This window comes from Dreissena polymorpha, chromosome 7 (assembly GCF_020536995.1).
Source record: "Dreissena polymorpha isolate Duluth1 chromosome 7, UMN_Dpol_1.0, whole genome shotgun sequence".
Taxonomy (NCBI): domain Eukaryota; kingdom Metazoa; phylum Mollusca; class Bivalvia; order Myida; family Dreissenidae; genus Dreissena; species Dreissena polymorpha.
The window spans coordinates 69042999-69064446 of record NC_068361.1 but is presented as its reverse complement, the minus strand read 5'-3'; the positions used below and the strand labels follow the sequence as shown (position 1 = coordinate 69064446).

Genomic DNA, 21448 nt, shown 5'->3' with positions numbered 1-21448 from the left:
GCTGTGGATACTTTGAAATAAGTTTGACCTTAATGTTAGTTATTGAATAACAGCGTTGGTTAAATCCTGTAAGAAAATATGCTTTTTATTTTCTACCTGCTGTAAACGTTTGTCACTAAAGATTTTCATACAATTAATATAGAATCACATAATTCCATTTAAGCAGCTTGATTCCCTCATAAGCTTTCATATTTCTAGACGTCCTCTATAAAGTTTGTTCAAGTTATGTGACCAATATCAAGACAGACCTCAACCCTTAGGTAACCATTTTTATATTGCCATATCTATTGCAAACAATAGAACATGCATGAACCGCAATTTTGCCTTTGATATAGTATCTAAAAAGATGCATGCGCTGCTATGAAATTCCACAAGAAACATGACCAATGGTCTTTTTACGGTGGTTACACTTCCGCAAGTTGGGCAGCTATTGTATTTAGTTCGACTAAAGATGGAAATACTTCTGGTTTCATCTGAAACTTTTCGGTAAGACACGAGGAGAGAATATCAGGTTTCTGACGCGGCGTTTTGCATTTATTCGCATCCAATTTACGGACCGCCTTTTTGCGAGAATTTGTTTTGAAATCTCTAAGCGGGATAATCATTAACGCAATTGGCAAAATCAAATTAGTTGGTGAATTCACATTTGGGTCGTACTTTGCGATGGCCGGAGTGTCCGGTTCCATTTTTGCCCTATTAATGAAATAATCACTTTTGTATTATCTGCTTTATGAGTAATTGTTTTTTGGTATGTTCGTGAACTATATAAGCATCCAGTCACTTGCTGAAATTAAACACTAGCGGATTTGACATAAATGTATCCAACGATGTTTATTGAGTTTTGGTATTCCTGTTTCAAAAACCAAATATACATAATTTTAGTTACGTTGCAAACAAGTATATGGAGAAAAAACTATTTGAATTTCGAGCATTAAATGTATGCTTAAATCCCAAAATGGAGGATTTATACCTTGGCAACTCTGTTGGCCGGACGATCGGGTTGTAGAATTAGCACAAAGAAAACGGTGGCGGTGGTGGTATTTAAGGGAGGGGGTATAGTCCCTTTTAAGATCTAGCTCAAGTTCTGCAAATATAAACCGACTTTATCAATGGATTAAATCCATGCGTTTGAATCAAGCAATTTACTAAATAACCTTACCAAATTTAATCGAGAAAACCTTCCGAATTGAATAGATAGATGAAGTAAATTAAAAGAATGGTTTCTTCGAAAATATTTACGCGTAGCGTTAACCATATATACTAAAATATGTTAAGTATGCTTGTTTGCCTAAGAATTTTAATGTAATTTTTACCTTACAATGTTTCTGCTCAGTTGTTCCAAGAGTTGCTTCAAGAGTTGAACTCGTTAAAACCAAGCCCTGAAATGAAGCTTCAGGACGACCTCAACTTCTGATCAAATTGGAGCTGGAAAATCCAAATTCTCTTACATGGCCAATTCAGAGTTTAGGGAAAGAATGACGTAAAGGGCTATTTGTGGGGAAAGAAAGAACAACACCACAACTGCAGCATACATACATAGATTAGATTTGAAACATATTGTCTTTCTTCTATATTTAGGCATACTATTATATTATATTTTTAATACAATTCGTGGAATTATTGACGAAACCTTTATTTACAGATTTAATCTTTTTATCTGGCGGCCTCGACTGCGACCTCTCTCTAGCGTGCCCTGAAGCACAGTCTTGCAAAGAGAGTCGTGCCTGGTGACGTGTCCAAACCAAGCTAGATTTCTTCGTTTGATGGTCGCCAGGAAGGGTTCTTGTGGGTCATCGAGTGCTGCTGTCATATTCCGGACATTCTCGTAGGTCTTGTTCTCTATGTAATAGAGGCGGAACAGTCATCGTAGCCACTTGTGTTCAAATGCCTGTATCATTCGGTCTGTGTCCGAATGAAGTGTCCAGGTTTCGCAGCCGAACGGTAGTTTTGAAATTACGAGGGCCTTACATAGCCTTTGCTTGGTGGGGAAGCTGATGGCGATGCTTGTCCACTGTCTGCTCTGTCTGGTCATAGCAATTCTTATTCGGACCTCCCAAGTACTTGAAGCTGTAACTTCTTCCAGCTTCTTGTCGTACGTGGTATTGTGTGCACTGGTGTTATTAGGGCTGTTTACTATGACCGTCGACTTCTTCGTGCACACCTCAGTCCCGTATGCCCCTTCTGTTTCATAATCTATTGGTGAGGTCTTAGTGTTGATTGCTGGTTCCACCTATAAGGTAAATGTCATTAGCGAATCTCAATTTGGAGGTTGATCTGCCAACGATAGAGATGGAGGTGTGGTTGTCATGGAAAAATACCAATACTGAGTGTCATTTGTTTCAATGTTATATGATATCCGGATACATCTATGAAGATTAAGAAAATATTAAGAAGAATAATGCTTTTAAATTATCATTTCACTATCAACCGAGGTACTGCAAAACGAAGGCTTAAATGCAGGGCAATGGGACAATATTTTACAAAGTTATCGAAATAAAGGGAAGTGTAACTGATGCAACTTGAACTATTTCAGTTTATCGTTACATATATAGAATAACAAGCGGCAGTACGATACACATATAAGATAATGAACTGTGGGATTGTGTGAGTGTGGGTGTGGGATTGGGGCGGGGTGGGTGGGGCTGGGTATACAAAGTCCATAGCTCTGTTTAATCCTTTTTTATTGACGCTGACCAATATAGCAATGTCGGAAAAGACCTTAACAAAACAATAAAAATATCTTTACAAACAGAACAAATCATGAAATGCTATAAAGTATGAATGAATTTAATATTCCAATAGTAAAATAGTTCACGCACATTTCATAATACAATAATACAAAATGTTCAATAAATACAAAACAGTTTTACAACTCACCAGGTTGGAATAAACTACGAGATAAGACTTACGTCCACTAGACGATCTTGGCAAATGCAAGCGTGATCAGTATGTATTTATCATAAAATAAAACAGTTACATCGAATGACTAATCAAAATTTTGCATCAGCCTGCATGGGTGAACGAACACTAGAGAGAGAAGACAGAATTTCAACAACAAGTTTATGTATGTTATATCAATAGGGAGACAATAAATACTACAAATATACCCTCCTCAAAATGTATCCTTCCATTTTTAAAAGTAAGTCTTTCAAAAGACATCTCAATTGAAAAAAAAAATCTTAAAAACTTGAAACATAATAATCTGATGCGTAAAAAACACAATTTTTAAATTAAATTTGATAAGGGGATTTATCATTTTAAAATTATGAAAACAATGTAAGTATTGTTTCAAAAGTGTGTTTGTTTGTGCATCATATTAATATGTATTAAGTGTTTATGAATTTTAAACACCGTATATTATATCTTTTCGTTTTCTTTGCTACACTTTCCCCACTTAAAGTCGTGGAACTTGGGAGACAACTCGTATTCAGATTGGATTTAGGAATAACATTAGTGGCTCCACTTTGAGGAGTATGTTCTTCATAATACTACAGTTTCTTTGTGCGTATTATAAATGTGTAATTGGTTATTTGATGTTTGATGTATGTTTTAATAAGGTTCATGCCTTCTATTTAATTGTACATGTTATTGTTGAAATAACAAATATTTCCTTTTCCGTGAATAAAATATTTAAAGTTTAACAAGGGAGGGACTGTGTAGAATAGGTAAGTGTAACTATATGTGTTTATGTCTCATGGGCCAGTGCTTTTGTCCCTTGTCTTGTATGCGTCGTTTGGCATCTCTTGTGAGATTGAGTCCATTGTCCTTTGTGCGCACAGCCATGTACTGTGATGGTATACTTGTATTGCCCAGTAAAAAATGAGAGTTATAAAGATTTGTCAATACTAAAAACCCGGTAAAATTTAATGCAAATTGCCGACCAAGCTTTCCTTTTCTCTCAGGCTGTAAGACACTCTTGTTTAAATGTACTTTTACTGTTTTTGTTCTAACAACCTGGTGAGTTATAGATTAATTGTATTTGTATTCATTTGTTTTCATTGCATAAGAATTTAATTATCTTGAAATATTGCATTACGTGTGTAAGGTTGTGGCATGTTGTAATTAATTTATTTTGTTTGTAGGTTTCAGTATACATGTATTATAATTGAACACACTGCAGAGATTGTTGCTAAGAGAAGCTAATGATAATTTGCTAAAAAGTTTGTTTTTTTTAAATAAATTATATCATTACTAATAGGCTGGCTGTTGTATCATCACTGATCCATCTTTGTTTATATAGGATCTTGCAAGAGTTGTCATATCATACTTTATCCTATTACCAGATGAAAATCGATAGTATAACAACGATCATATAAACTTTACCTTTATACTATCGCTATTTTGAGACCAAGGGTTTCCGATCTCTATCTTAAGAACACTATATGTTTCAATGTGACGTCATAGCAAATGATGACGTTGAAGTAAACAAACACTTCGGAGTCAACTTGGAAAACCAGCGCTGTTTCTTAGAATTTTAAAGTATTTTTACTCTTTTTGAACGATACACGACCACAAAATAATAGGATAAATAGAATGGTATGTGAGTGTCGGATAGAGATTAAGTTTATCATGCACGGCTCGAAACTTTGTAGCGCTCGGCAAGCCTCGCACTACATGTTTCTCAGCTTCGCATGATAAACTTGATCTCTATCCGACACTCTCATAATATTCTCTATATATTTTATTAAACGAGTTGAGGAATTTTGTTAGTAACGAGCCTTTGGCGAGCTTACTAAAGAATTACCTGGACGAGTTTAATAAAATATAGTATGATATGACAACGGGTTTCAGATCTTTGTTGTCACATGCTTTTAAATGAGCAAATTAAATAAATATTTACGCAAACATAATCATAAATCCCGAATGTTGTTTACATTTCGTGACGTCATTTCAGGTTGCATCGTCATGCACACATGTGTAAAATAAAAATATTTATCCTATTACCAGATAAAAAGCTATAGAATAACAACGATGCTTTTAAATGAGCAAATTAAATAAATATTTACGCAAACATAATGATAAATCCCGAATGTTGTTTACATTTCGTGACGTCATTTAAGGTTGCATCGTCATGCACACATGTGTAAAATAAAAATATTTATCCTTTTACCAGATGAAAATCGATAGTATAACAACGATCGTATAAACTTTACCTTTATACCATCGCTGTTTTTAGACCACGGTTTTCCGATCTCTATCTTAAGAACACTATATGTTTCAATGTGACGTCATAGCAAATGATGACGTTGAAGTAAACAAACACTTCGGAGTCAACTTGGAAAACCAGCGCTGTTTCTTTGAATTTTAAAGTATTTTTACTCTTTTTGAACGATTAACGACCAAAAAATGATAGGATAAATAGAATAGAATGTGAGTGTCGGATAGAGATCAAGTTTATCATGCTCGGCTCGAAACTTTGTAGCGCTTTGCAAGCCTCGCACTACATGTTTCTCAGCCTCGCATGATAAACTTGATCTCTATCCGACACTCACATAATATTCTCTATTTATCCTATTACCAGATGAAAATCGATAGTATAACAACGATCGTATAAACTTAACCTTTATACTATCGCTATTTTTAGATCAGATTTGGGTTTTTCCAAAAATTGGAGAATATGTTTTTGTCAACTACGGAGAGATAAAATCGTCAAACAATGCGATATTTTATAATTATTAATGGAAAGAGGGGAAAATAAGGCAAGCCTCGCGCTTCATCGGTTCTAAGTCTCGCATGATAAACTTGATCTTTATCCAAAACTCACATAATATTCTCTATTTAGATCTATCCCAGTTTTATACCGACATTGACGGTATAACACCATATGAAATAAACTTGCCTGTCTCCCACCTTGTTGAATATACATGTCGCGTGCACGGACTACTTTTTATTCTACCACTGAATAATTTTTCATAAGAAATCTCTATAGTCGAGAAAACTTTAGCTTTAAAAGTATACGACCTTCAACCTTTAGATCTAGTCTAAGGACATAATTTTCGCCTTCCGTATAATGAATCAGCTGATTGATGGCGTCATAAAATGGCATACTTATTGTGTCATTTTGTGATGTCATCTTTTGGTGTACACGTGTGCGATGTCTGGGAATAAAACATTGAAGACGCGCATTTTTGACTTTTTGTCATTTAATGAATCGTGAATGTTATTATGAAAAAATGCATATTCTATGGACTGCTTACCTCGGATGAAACCGGTGGGACGAAGGATTTAGATCTACATGTATATCTAGCTTATTCGTGTTATTGATTTCCAGAATGTGCGTGTCTATTTGGATGTAAAATTGTGTGTGTAGAGCATACTGATGGGTGTGTATTTCGGTTCAGTAGTCTATTCGAATTGTTTTGCTTATGGATGTAAGTAAACGTAAGGGTATTTCCTTTGATGAATAAACTTTGTCTTTGTTTTTTTTTTATAAAAGAAAGTCTATTCAGTAAGAATTACCCATTTGCAACAAGTGTTTCAAAGCTTGATATTATTATTACGGATTATATTGTGTTTGGGTCACAAGCTACAGGATGTGAAGGCTAGATCTAAACCAGTGATTTTTTCACCTATAGGAAAATGGTGGCGGGGCCCGTCCAAAGGGGAAAAACGCGTCGTTTTTTAGGAAAAGGGGAAAATTAAAAATTCACTCTTTTATATGTAATGATATTTATTACATGAATATACATGTATGTATGAATGTAATGTTCACAACTGAATGTCTCTGTCCTTTTTCTTAAACATATATCAATGATTTTTTCAACATTAGTTTCAGACTGTTCAGCCTTCATGCACAGTCTCAGTTTTCCTAGCCATTTTGAGTCTAATTGGAATTTTTTTTTTAATCGATACATTGGCAAATTTCAGCAATACAATTTTTTTATCAATACAATGGATCAAATTGGAATGTTTTTTATCAACAAATATTGACACAATATATATACATCAGGCCTTTTCCTGATCATTATGGGAAAAAATGCAATTCATGTGATTCCACTGATTTGGGAAAAACTAATTTAATATAACTATTTATAATAATTCAAAATCATATTTATTTTAGTTATATACTTTGTTAGTTGTAAATGATATAAATTTTAGATATATTTCTCATTAGACAGTTCTTTAAAGAAAACAAACATGTTTTCTACAAAATTGGGGGAAAATATATACAGTACTCTTTTTTTAGGGCAATGGGGCCAAATATCGGCCCCAAAATTGCCATAAAAACACTGTAAACGCCATCAAAATCTGCAGCGGCCATGAAAAAATAAGGCGAGTATAGTTTTTTGATAATTTATGTTTAGAACGACTCTGTGTGTAAATCGACATGTACATGTAGGCCTATGTTGACATCGACATCATTTTGTCAGGAGCAATCGCCGCCATACTGGATTTTGATCATTTTTTTTCGAAAATAAAATGAATAAAATCTTCTTTTCGCGGTCGTAATGTGTTACAATTTGCATGCAGTGTAAAATTGAATCGAGGCATATGGTGATGTTTTTTTCTCGTTTTACAGTTTTTGTGTGAACTTTTTAAGACTATTTTGCGTACCAGAACAAATACATTCTATATTACTACGCATGGTTACATTCGTTAGATTGTATGCGCTTTTAAAAATGCATTAAAATTATTGTTAAGGTTATTACAGTAGATCTATTTATGTTAAAAAGCATATTGAAAAAAAAATCAAATTGGATAAATAGAATACTAGGTCAGCGTTGAATACAGAGAAGTTTATGTTGCTCGGCTCGAACACCAAAAGCACTCGCCAAGGCTCGCGCTCCCGGCGTTCTAAGCCTCGCAACATAAACTTCTTTGTAATCAACGCTAACCTAGTATTCTCTATGTACTTTTTTCCGCCAAACGACGTAACGTTATTGTATGACGTTGGCGTCACTTCCTATGCATTTGTTTATAATGATGTAGTACTGATGAAGTCTATGGTTCTTAAGACATTTTAATAAACAAAAGTGATTTTATTTTATGATAAATTAGCTGGGATATTGAAATGATTAGTTTGATCCTAAGTTTCCTACCAAACAAAGAAAAACTCTTGAACGTTTCAAAGAATAGACCAGGTTCGGAAAATTCAGCACAAACCAGACCAGGCAAGAAGTATAGGTCGAACCCTGTAAACTAAGTTTGTAGAGTGCTCTGAAGTCAATCCGGAGATCATTATTTTGAACCCCAGTCCGGCCACTTACACATAATATATACGAGCATTTTATCCATGGTTTCTATTAAAATAGTCAACTTCAACTCTAGCAACACCAAATTGCACTTTTTTTATTATCTTTATTTTTCTTCGATATTTTAACTAAATTTTTATGCGTTTCAGAACCATAACATCGCGATTCGCATGATCCACTCCTGATTGCAATCACGATATATCAGGACCGCGATATAAGTAGTAAGGTCATTCATATATTTAAATATGCATATTATATGCATAGTTTTGCGATCTTAAAACACATTATTTATCTACCATTTGTTTGCGCATCAAATATTTTATCACGGTGCAGAATCAACGGGGTTCTCAAGGGTTTATACACGGGCTGTACAGAATGTAAACACACCGATTAAAACTTTATTTTTGCTAGTTTTTGAAATTCATTTGCAAAAATCTTTTGTGAATAAAAGACAGTTTAACTTGCAGTTAGTGCAGTTATCTAACGGTATAAGAACAGATCCTTGAATACGTCTGAAATCAGTGAGGAAATGTTACGTTGCGTGATGGAGAACCGTATAAATCAATGCAGTACACATAGCATTTTTGAACAAGAACACCTTTTTATTAAAATAAAATTAATTAATTCTGATGTATTTCACATTGCCATAAGCAGTATGAAATTTTTATTTTATGCACTAGTTGAAATTCTTAAGAAAAAATGTGTTAAAATGTTGTTCGATGTTATATTATATAAGATATTATTCAACGTCTTCAATTTAAGATGCGTTATGTTAAATTTGTAATCCAAAACCTACAGTTGAAATTAACTGTGTTTGTGACACTAACAAATTCTAGCTACAAATAAACATGTATTTCGTGCAGGTTCGGTATGCTGATCAAAATCGTGCGAAACGTATACATCATGTACAATACAACGACATTCTAGTGGAAAGCGTGGACATTTAAATATTATTGCAAAAAAAAACAACACTATGAAGTGAAGAGATCTTTGTGATTTTGTCTTTGTTTAGAAAATCTGGAGTGCATTAAAATATTGCATACCATTTCTTCAAATTACAAACAAACTGGTTATGCTTTCAGTATTGATCTGTGACACGTATAGTTTGGTATACATCCCCACGTCTAGTCGGCTGTCTGAACGCTGATTGGTTGATAATATAATGGAGAATAATTGATCGACAGCTAGCATTATGTCAAAGCCAAAGAGAGAACGTTGTCGAGGGTGACACGCGCAATGACGTAAAACTGTTAATGTTTGATGTCGGGCATTTCTGATTATTGTTTGTTGCATTTGAAGTGGTGTTTGCTTGTGACAATCCGTCTATCTCACACACGTCTTACGGTACGCACCTTTACACACACAGCGTCTGCATAATTGTATTTGTTTTTCGAAAAATGCAAACAACCATCGGACAGGAGCTTTCAAGCGGTTGTGAAACTTTTAAGCGCTGGATAACCTTAATTAAGCGTCGCAACCTTAATATCCTGTACTCAGACGCAACCAACCGAACTCGATGCAATGCTAAGGTGTGATTATATCCTTTCAAAGTAAACGCTCTCCCATTATAAAACAAAACGTAATGCGGTAAAACTTCTTTAAAAAAGAAGGCTAAGTCGTTATAACTGTGCCACGCAGCAGGGTGTAATACATCTGTTTCATTCAACCAAAAGGGTGTTAACATACTGATCGTTACGAAACTCTTTCCCACTTCAGAAGCAATTACAGCAAAATAAAAAACATAGGAACACAACCAAATACACTTACTCCTGTTGTACTCAATCAACATTAAATTTATAAAGAAACGGGTGTGAGTAAAACAAGTTTAAACAATACATCATATTTTTCATTTAACGCTACGTACTTTTTTTGTTATGGATCACGTCACGACTCTTTTAGTATTACAGTGCACATTTAATAAATAAAGCAACGTCAGTGAAACGATTTTGACACGTGACTTCGTGTTTGTTTGTTTTTTCAATGGTACGTGCTTTTTCTTTAATGGATCATGTCAAAACACTTGGTGTTGTGTTCGGGGCCAGTACAGGAGCCCGAAAGTCTGCCTGTGCCGACATGTACCCGCAACACGGCAGCACGTCCCAGACCGGACCACCTTCGGGCGCCATCAAGCTGTCAGCAGACACATTTAGCTGTGCAACAAACATATCAGGTAGTTTAAACTCATTGATATTGTTCGGCTCACTTCGTTGTCGGCTCATGTACTATTTAGAGGTACCCCGGGTACTCTAAGGTATACTACAAAGTACCCGGGGTACGGATAACATACTAAAAATGATACCAAAATATGTCCGGGAGCCTTAATGCATTTTTCCGTACCCGGGGTAGATTATAATACACTCAACAGTACCCTGGGTACTTTTAAATAGCCATGGAGCCGAAAATAATCGTTTAAGCAAGTGTGTATAATATTAGTAAAACAAGGTAGAAAGGTGATGAATAAAACATTGCACTTTCAAAAGGAGTGGTTACTATTGAGAATTCTCTACTATTTCGTGCAGATTTGTTATAACGGCGAATCTGTCTGAGCTGTTTTTTTACTAAGATTTCTTGCGATAATTATTTCAAACGGGAACATGGACTGCCAATAGAATCGCGAACATTTTTATGTTCTATGAAACGCAAAACTTACACCAACGTATTAATTCTTTACCTGAAGTGTTGAAAATCAAAATATGTATTATTGTTAAAATGAGCAGTTAAAATAGTTCAAGGCATTTTAATTACTTATAGTCTAATACTGGACAAGTTAATTAATGATTTGATTATATATGTTTTACGAATGATCGATTAACAAAAATGTTTTATTCAGCCTACAAAACGTAACTGTCTAAGGAAATAATATTTTAACGGTGCATTTCACAGGTTTGGAAGTATGTTTAATACTACGCGAGGTCTTAACTGCGAATCAAGTCTGCCTAGAACTAGACAATGTTTGTTAATTTTAAAACTGAGAAAATAGTTCTGGAAGAATTGTTCTTACTTTCAAATACAAACAAACCAATAATTTAAACTATGATAAATTAATTGGACTTTTATACTTTTCTGATGTAAACATTTCTATTTGCCGATTAGGACTTAACAATCAAAGCGACTGCATATACGTAATATCAACCTTTAAAATTACGCGTAAATGTCCATGTTGAAAAAACTATGTTTATAAATATCTAATACATTAAAGTATCACCCAAAGGTTTTAATTGAAATCTGCATATGCGCGACCATAAAAACCTCTTAGACCACTAGAAGTTTCCGCTACATTTCAGTGATATTGCAGTGGTCCGCAGATCCCGGCTTCAAGGGCTTCCTGTGTCAGGCCCGGCTTGACCCACAGGTCTTTGCGACGATCGGACGCCTGAGTTCCCGGGGAGCCGTCCGTATGACCAACAACTGTGGTCAGGTAAGTAGCCACCTGCATTGATGAAAATCGCAAATCCACGCAGTGTTGCCGATTCTTTGTTCACCTATCAAAATTTTAAGTAATCGACTTAGTAAATTTTCTGATTAGATAGCCGGGTCAAAACAATACACTAGGCTTCATATAATTAAGGGCGACTTTTGTCGGCGGCGCAAATTATAATATTAATCATTAGTTATATACCCCGGCAGGCATAGTTTCAAACTCGATCAGGATATTATTGGCCGACCAAGCTTCATGAAAATATGGCAATAAGTATAGCCTCAAGACTGTTCACAAGGTTAAAGTTGACGGAGCACGACGCACGACAGACGACGCATAAATGGGATCTGATAATTCCAAACTTTCAATAACATCCGATAAGAGGTGGGTGATGTCAATCAGAAAAAGTATGGAAAATACAAGGCAAAATACAAATCAATTCATATACTGATTAAACTGGTCTTATTTTCTCACAATCTGTCTACTAGTACGTTTACAATTTACATTTAACAAAAGCGATATAAAAACTTTCGAACAAAAGAACACAAATGTTGGGAAACTTCTGTGAAAATTGTTGACTTAAAATTGAAGTAAATACAAATAAAACTCATAACTTGTATAACTGTTGATAAATATTTAACACATCTCAATTCGGAAAAGTTTGTTTAAAATAACCTTGTTAATTATTTTAATTCTGTCATCTTCTATTATTAGTATGTCATTTATACGATGCATTACTACATTTATCAATATTTGTTCAATCAATTTCAAAAGAAATGAAAGATATAATGGTCCTTGATGCCTGATAAGCCCCATCAACTGCCTCGCTCAGAGAGAAAAAAGACAAACTAAGAACCAAAATATGGTGTTCATACTCATTGTTATATTAAATATTGTGCTTAACGTATTGTCCGTTATTAGATATATGACTGGTCACTTGCCTTAAAGTGACCATTACTAGCGGATAATGTGTCTAGAGTATAAATTTTCTTTAATATCATCCATTTGCCAAGCATTTAACTGAAATAAAATCAATTTTGCTTAAAGGTAAGACCAAAGTTCTTCTATTTATAAATTTATCGAAGTTGATTTTATTATACTAATGGCAACATATTTAGTTTTAGTTTTTTTTTGATAATACAGTAGGCAATATGCCCATAAGTATACATGAAATGTCACATACAATATTCAAAAAAACAAAGTCACAGGTCATTCGAATCATAGACATCAAAAATATGTCGGTATATTGTAAAGCAAAGTATTGGATATTTAATAAAACAATATACAGCGAGAGGCTGTGCATAAATATATAATAAAGTCCTACCCTTATCATATTTATGTATTATACGTATTTCTTATTTCCCATGCTTTAAAAATAAACATAGCTAAATTTTTAACAATATTGCTATTTTGAAAGGTCAATAAATCTATAAACTTTAACATATTTGGGGGAACGTAATAACATTGTTTTAAATAAGTTTTTCTTACATCAGTATATAATGCACACTCCATAACAAAGTGGTATTGATCTTTTTAGACATTGCATAAAGTACATTTTCTTTCTTCATAAGGAATAGCTATTGGTTTTTGACATCTACCCGTTTCTACTTTAAGCTTAAGTGCAGAGACTCTTAATCTAGAGAGAGCCATTCTGTACTTAGTAATATTTACATCACTTAAATAGGATTTAAATTTAAAATCATAAATTAGTGTGTATGTTTTTGCTCTAGTTGATTCACTCAATTCGGTTTTCCAATTTTGTATAAACATATCTGTAACTCTTACTCTTAAAAAAATTCAAAAATATTTCTACATCCCCTACCCCTTGGTTCAACCACGCATCGTTAAAACCACTATTACCTAATAGACATTTTACCATGTAGGCCCAAGATCTGTTATTGGGATATGCTTCTAATTCTCGGAACATAATATCATAAACAAGTTTTACATATTTAATATTATGTGTGTTTACTATCTTTAACCAATATCTAATTACAATAATGCTATGTCTGACGGATAAAGACGTTCTTCCTAGTTCTCCATATATTAAGTTATTCTGTGTTTGCCTACGGACTCCTGATAATAATTTGCAATAATTAAAATGCATTCGTTCTATCTTTATATTGCTCTGTAAACCCCATATTTCGGACCCATAACTTAAAACCGGATAAATTAATTTATCAAATATTTCTAATGTGTGTTGTATTGTAATGTTATAAAATTTCGACATATATGGTTTTAATTTAAAAATAGCTTTCAAATATTATCCACACATACTATCAAACGTTTTAGAAAAAGAGCCCCCTGAGGAAAAGACAAAACCAAAATATGTAAAGTTATCAACAATTTCTAATACGTTGTTATTATATAGAAATCTCATATTTTGTCTAAGTCTTTTTTAAAAACCATGACTTTAGTGTGTTGTTTATTAACCGCTAACTTCCATCGATTACAGTATTGTTTTAACAAGTCTAATCCTTTCTGTAAACCAGTTTCACTTTCTGAAAACAGAACAATATCGTCGGAATATAATATTATGAATAATTTTTAAGTATCTAAATTTATTCCATCATAATTATTTGTCAGCAAATATTCCTCAATGTCATTCAAATACATCGCAAATAAAAATGGAGACAATGGTTCACCCTAACAGGCATGTAAAACTATCGCTAACCTCATTGTCATATTTTACGCTTGACTTAACAATACTATACATTGAATGGATAATGTTTAATATTTTCCCTCTTATACCTAGCTTTATCAGTTTATACCACAGAATATCTCTTACTACGTAATCAAATGCTTTTGTAAAATCTATAAATGCTACAAATAGTTTCTTTTTCTTATTTAATAAATGCTGTATTACATTATGCAATACAAAAATATTATCTATTGTGCCCATGTTTTGTCTAAATCCTCAATGTAAACATTATACTTTTCCGCCCAAATTGTTAGCCGGTCATTTAAAACTTTGGTAAATAATTTGCCAAGTGCACTCAGTAAAGTAATACCCCTGTAGTTATTCGTATTATTAACGTCACCTTTCTTATGCAGTGGGACCACATAACCCTCTGACCATGTTTCTGGAAAGTAACCCGAATAAAAAAATTACATAATGTGCAAAGAACTGTCGCGAACATGTCTATCTCACACCCATACTTAAAAAAGCGTTAAGGAAATTATCTGGACCACACGATTTACCATTTTTTAGTTTTTTACAACATTTTTTTATTTCATGCGTGGTAATTATATTATTCAATTCTTCAAACGTTATGTTTAATTCTCCCCCTAGATATCTCTCGTTAAAATATAAAATGTCTTCATCTGTTTGAAAAACACAGAATCGGGATCATTTACCGATTTAAAATAGTCAAAAAAATCATCTGATGACAAAGAACTAGAATTGCCCACATTCGATCCTTTTAACATTTTCCAATATAAAGTTGCACCATTTTTTTCTGGCTAATTCCAATTTATGTGTTTGCAGTTTATCATAATCATATTTTTTTTATTTCTAACACATTTTTTATAATTTGATCTAGCTGCCACCATGTCCCTCCTTGTTTCATCGCAAGGATTGTTTCTGTAATAATTAAGAAAAGTATAATAATAATTCTTTAAATTTTTACACTCATGGTCAAAGTATACACCATCCTTATTGTGATTTTGGTTACACAAATTACTATGTCAATTTTGTTTAAATCTAGGCTTACATACTCCATCTAATATATCTGTAAAAGCTTGAACATCTAAGTCTAAATCCTCATGTGAGTATGAAAAAGAATGTTTCCACAAAGAGATTCAAAATGTATAGTATTTTCTTCCGAGCTTAATACATTCATATACACATCTTTTTTACCATCATCCCATTTATATTTGTATAACAATTTAACAGGATCCTCTTTATTTTTGACATCAACAAAATTATCAAATGTGTACATATTTAAACCAAACGAAATAACACAGTGATCGGACACAATATTAGGATCGTAAATATCAAAAGTTTTAAACAGTTAAAGAACATCGCTTTTGCACAAAACATAATCGACAACGCTACACCCTTGTGAGTTTACACATGTGAATTTACCAATATCTTTATCTGTACCACAGCGGCCGTTTACTATCCTTAAACCTGTCGATATACAAAAATCTAGTAATATTTTGCCATATCATTTACTGTTTTATCTTGACTGTTTCTTTCGATTGCATCATCCATTACATAATCATCTGGCAACATGTCTAAAATATGTTTATTTTCATATACTGCATTATCTGGCGTAATCCCTACCCGTGCATTTAAATCCCCACACGTTATAAAGTTACAATCATTACCATACTCTTGTTCAAAATAAATCATATAATTTGTTAATACATCAAATATATTATCATCATTTAGGATTTCTCGACTATTACCTTGAGGCACATTGTATATCAAACAGAGAAAAACTTCATTCTGCAAACCAAATAAATTACCCTTCAATTTAAGCCACATTATACCATCATCAGTGCTTTTCACACATTCAAAATAATTAAATAAACGTTCATGTACATATGCTATTACCCCACCGCTGTCCCTCCTTGTCTAATGTTTTGTTTTTTCTATTTAACACAAAATAATTAAAACTGGCGACATCATATAACAAACTGGCATTTCCCCAAGTTTCAGTAAATAATAAAATATCTTGTGAACTAAATAACTGTTGAATTTTAGATGTATCTAATTTATTGTAGGATTTCCCTTTCAGTCCATGAATGTTAAACACACAAAACTTGACCTCTCGTAACGCCTCATCGCTTTCCTACTTTCGAGCCGTGTTCTGCCTCGTTGCCTTTGAGCTGTCAATTATATGAGATCCCACGCTTGCATTCACAGTATATCTATTTTTAGGATTCGGTGCAACGGAACTTTTGATTTGGGGATTTACATCATTGTGTGTCACCATCTATGTATAAAATGGGATTTACATCGCTTGTCGTGTTTACATTTTTGGAGTTTGGAATAATGTGTTGTTTGGTGTTTTTATGGGTGTGATTGATAGTGACAGCTTATGCGTACGGCTGTTCTTGTTGGAGTTTACGTTCAGTGTACAACCGAGGTATGTTTTCACGTTTTTTTCAGATCAGTTTGTTCAATATCATGTGCTATTGTATTATTCTCGTTGTATTGTAATTTGGATGTTTTTCCCGAACTAACTGAGTCTTCAAAAATTTCGCTCTCACTTTCACTTTCGCTGATAGCCGTGCTAACCTCATCATCTATCACTGTATCTGCAGAGTACACTCTTTCTTCTTTGCCTGTGTTTTGAGGTATTTTATGTTCATTTTTTCCGTGTTTCCTACTACTAATCTGTCATGACCTAGTACTTGAAACAATTCGGGAAACATGTCTATAATTGTTCTTCCATTTACACAGAGTCTTGCTGGGTATTTAATTTGCACCTTGTGTCTTTTCATTATAGCATTTCTTGCTTCTTGAGATTTAAACAGGCTTGATCGTGCTTTTGATTTTTCTTTAGGGTACTGCCTATCAAGTCCAAATGGGCTCCTATTTAGTCTGTAAGCATTTTCCATGATTGTCTCGGTATCAACGTAATCCCTTAAATGCACTACCATGGGTCTTTTAGCATCTCTAACGGCCCATTCTAAGCGCTCTTTCAATATGCATATCACTTGTGTCAATATCTAGCTCATCGCTTATAAAATTCAAAACAAGTTACGTGCAGTTACGTTCAGTCTCTCTGTGATTCCGTATATCACTATGTTGTTCCTCATGCTTCTAGACTCTGCATCTATTGATTTGTGTGTGAGCACTTTGGAGTTCAGCCTTTGCTCTTCGAGAAGTCTTTCAATTTGAGTAACCCTGTCACTCATTTCTAGGTAACTCTTGTTGATACATTCTATTTCCTTGTTCCATTTACACTGCTGATTTTCAATTTCACTATTTTTTTGGATAATTTTTGTTCAGTTGCTCAAATATCGACGCGAGTTTATCATCTACTGTCATTTTTGCAAATGACTTTGAGGAATAGACCCACTTGATCCACTTTTAAATTTTCTCTTCTTTGTTTTGTTTACAATTTCAAACCCGTTATTGGCGCCATTTTGGCCTTCCGTAAACCTGTTGTTTGTTTCAATGTTATACATCATATTATCCTTACTTTCTGAGAAAATTGTATCATCCTTACTTTCATTAACACTTCACTATATGAACGCACACACAAAATTGAAATATTTATTTTATCTTAATATACGCTTAAACGCTTCTCAGGCACTCAAAGACCGAACAATAAATAATCGGTATACACTTTATTTTAGTTAGGATATGCCGCTGAAATTGACATAAATGTTGTTATTAAACACAACCACCTAAGGCATCTGATGTACCCCAGGCAATATTCATACAATTTTTGGCTCATTTGAAGTTATAAACAAGACAACACCGTACTTTTGTTAAGCTTCATTTCCAATCCCTTATATAATTATTTTAACGACGGTAGTTTAAATTAAATAAAAAAAAATAAACGGTAAAAATACTTATTACGCAATAAAACTAGAAATTCGTATGTATCCTAATAAATATAACAAAAAAGTTGCTAAATTCAAACGTAGTTTTATGGAATCTTCAAGAGTCACCTGTTTAGTGCTCAAGTGTGTTGTATGCATCAGCTGGGATTCTCTGATCAATTTTGCAAAGAATAACAATTTACCAGAAGCCGTATTATGGAGATTAAGATGTCAAAGTATCTGTTTTGGCTGAGAATATATTATTTCATCTAGTATACTAAAACAGACCATAACGAATCAACTGGGATTCTCTGATCAATTTTGCAAAGAATAACAATTTAACAGAAGCCGCATTATGGGGATTCAGATTTCAAAGTATCTGTTTTGGCTGAGAATATATTATTTCATCTAGTCTACTTTAACAGTTCCATAACGAATCAACTGGGATTCTGTGATCAAGTTTGCAAAGAATAACATTTTAAAAGAAGCCACATAATGTGGATTAAGATTTCAAAGTATCTGTTTTGGCTGATCATGCATTATATCATCTAGTCTACTTAAAGACGCCCGAGTTGATATTTCTCACAACAATTCGGTTATCTCAACTGACCAGAATTGATTATTATTCGTGAGAAACATTCTAAAGCTTAACTCTTCCATACTGATTTTTGCAAAATGTGTGCCAAAAAATGTCAAAAGCAGCAAAAATACGAAACCTTATCATGTACATAACGGAATCCTCAAGACTATTATTAACTTGTTACGTATGCACGCTTCGGGTCACTTGAGCGCAAATTTCACGTGATTTCCACTTCCGCGCATTTCAAAACAAAGAAGAACTACTACATGTGTAGCTGATTGCATAAAAACGATTTATCAGATCAGAGCGAATTCAATAAGGGCGATTTGTGGATATAAAACAAAAGGTGTTTTTATCAAGCTTGATGGACGTTTATTAAAATTTGTCGAGTAATATGCATAGATATTGACAAAAATCAGGCTGCAAAAACATTAAAGTGCTATGTCCTGTCTTTTTGCACATCCCATTGTAAATACAGGATTATTCATCATTCATGCAAATGGCGTTGTAAACAATAATGCTATGGTCACGTGGTTTTACATGTGACCCGCGCGTGTTTAAACTAATATTATTTCTGTGCATGAAAAGCCATATATTTGTCATGAGTTTGGGCATTTCTTGACCGATTTTGATCATTTTTTGAACATCTGGCATAAATACAAACACATTTTGACACATAATCACTTTTTTGCAACATATAAATAAAATGGGAAAATATACCAACATCAACTCGGGCGTCTTTAAATAGACACGCAGCGTTTAAGGTGCTCATTTTTATTTTTGGGTTAAAGTTCCTGAAATTTAAAGTACACACTTTTCGTTGTCCATGAATACTATTTATTGATATAAAACATGAACCATGACACAGCATATCTTTGTTTAATTGTAAGTGGTTGCCAGTTGATCCTCGGCAGCAAATTACCTTACTATTATAATTTGTAATTACACGTATGGCCCTTTTAAAATAATTAGTTGTCACTAAATGTTTGTCATACACTGTATTGATATTGTTTGCAGGAGGCTTCACTTACCCAGAGAAATGCCGATTTCAAGAAATCCGTGAAGTTTGTCTGGACCGCACCAGCTTCATAGCAGATCACAACACATCCGTCTGCATAGTGTAAGTTATTGCATGCAGCAATAAGCTAATAAGTTGTAAACATATACTACCAAATAGCTAAATCTGGTTTTAAACAGTAGTTTATTTCATACTCCCCATTCTGATTTTTAGCAACTGCACATCGGTCTAAATCCAAATCACAGAAAATAAATCATGTTTCAACGAAAATGGTTTCTACAATATAGATTGCGATATTTTGTAAAAGATATATCTTCAAAGTTGGTTCAATAATTACATACATTAGCATTACATTATATTTTGTATGTACAATATATGATAGAAAGAAGTATATGCATATTTGTTATGGTAATATTATGATAACTATAAACGTAATTATTTGGAAGAAATATTATAAAATATTAATTTTGTTTCATTACGAAATCACATGTTACAAATGTTAACCAACATGGGGCGGTGTGGCACGCAGTAGTCATACGGCTACATTAAAGGTCAAACTCAAACTTTGACTTCAAAGTTAGGAATTTATTGTCTGTACCAATTATACAACTTAAGCATGTTTTTAAAAGCAATTTAATATGAATTGGCGAACATTTTTTAACTTTTTAAGTCGGAGTATATAGTCCATATAAGCTATTTGTCTACTTTCGAGCTCAAGTTAAAAGGTAGCGATCAAAGGTAAAACCAAACTTATTGCTTAATAATGCTTGTAAGCTTAATAACTTTACCGTTCATTAAATGATTTTGAAAAATATGCCACAAATGTAAAAACTACACACAAACTACACACAATACATCGGATGTTGTACGCGAAGACGAAAAGTCAAAATGAAACATTTATTGTTAAGGCTTAGGTCGTAGTCAAACTGATATGTGAGAGAACAATCACTACCAGTGATCGCTCTAGTTAGTCAAGGTTTTTTCTCTCGAAATCCGCATTAAATCAACAAATCATTTTGAGTGTCTGCTGAATAGTACAGCTGTTGAGTTCTTACGCGAGCATCTGTCTATTTGTAGATGTACATTCGTTCAAAATATGAACACATTTTGGTTAAATGTAACGTCTGAACGGATTCAGTACCTCCGGGGGCTGTCAGAATGTTACATCAAACCCCTCAGTGGCCACACTGACTGCTCTAACTTCCGGCGCCTCAGTAGCCACAACGTCAGCACTAACTTCCGGTACCTCAGTAGTCACAACGACAACACAACTTCCGGTACCTCAGTAGCCCACAACCGACTCCACTAACTTCCGGTACCTCAGGAGCCACACCGACTTCACTTACTTCCGGTACCTTGGGTTGCCACACCGACTTCACTGACTTCCGGTACCCCAGTTGACACATCGACTGCCCACACTTCCGGTTATCTCAGCAGCCACACCGACTGCGCTCACTTCCGGTACACAGGATACTGTGAACAGTAGCAGCTTAAACAGCACCCGGTCCAGGCAACCTGGAAGAATGTAACCTTACGCCGGGGGTCGTGTTAGCGGTGCGGCGGTTGGGATCGCATGCGTCGCATATTATACATGTATCATTAACGTGTTGATACTCTTTTATCAAAGATAGTATTATACAGCACGATTCATATTAACCGATAATTTGCTTCATATTATATATTTAATATACAGTTTGAATAAAAAATTGTTAAATTATTTAAACTATATTTTGTTA

The 21448-nt window shown here is 33.9% G+C and overlaps 1 protein-coding gene and 1 long non-coding RNA gene across 8 annotated transcripts in view; both read left to right on the top strand.

Moving 5' to 3' along the window:
• Window positions 1-21448, top strand: part of LOC127837691 (3-oxoacyl-[acyl-carrier-protein] reductase FabG-like) — a 325705-nt gene that overhangs the window by 120242 nt on the left and 184015 nt on the right. The gene's annotated exons all lie outside the window — the stretch shown is intronic.
• LOC127837698 (uncharacterized) lies at window positions 16511-20838 on the top strand. The gene is made up of 3 exons (XR_008029431.1): window positions 16511-16706; window positions 19712-19814; window positions 20790-20838. It is a non-coding gene; the product is annotated as an uncharacterized LOC127837698 (long non-coding RNA).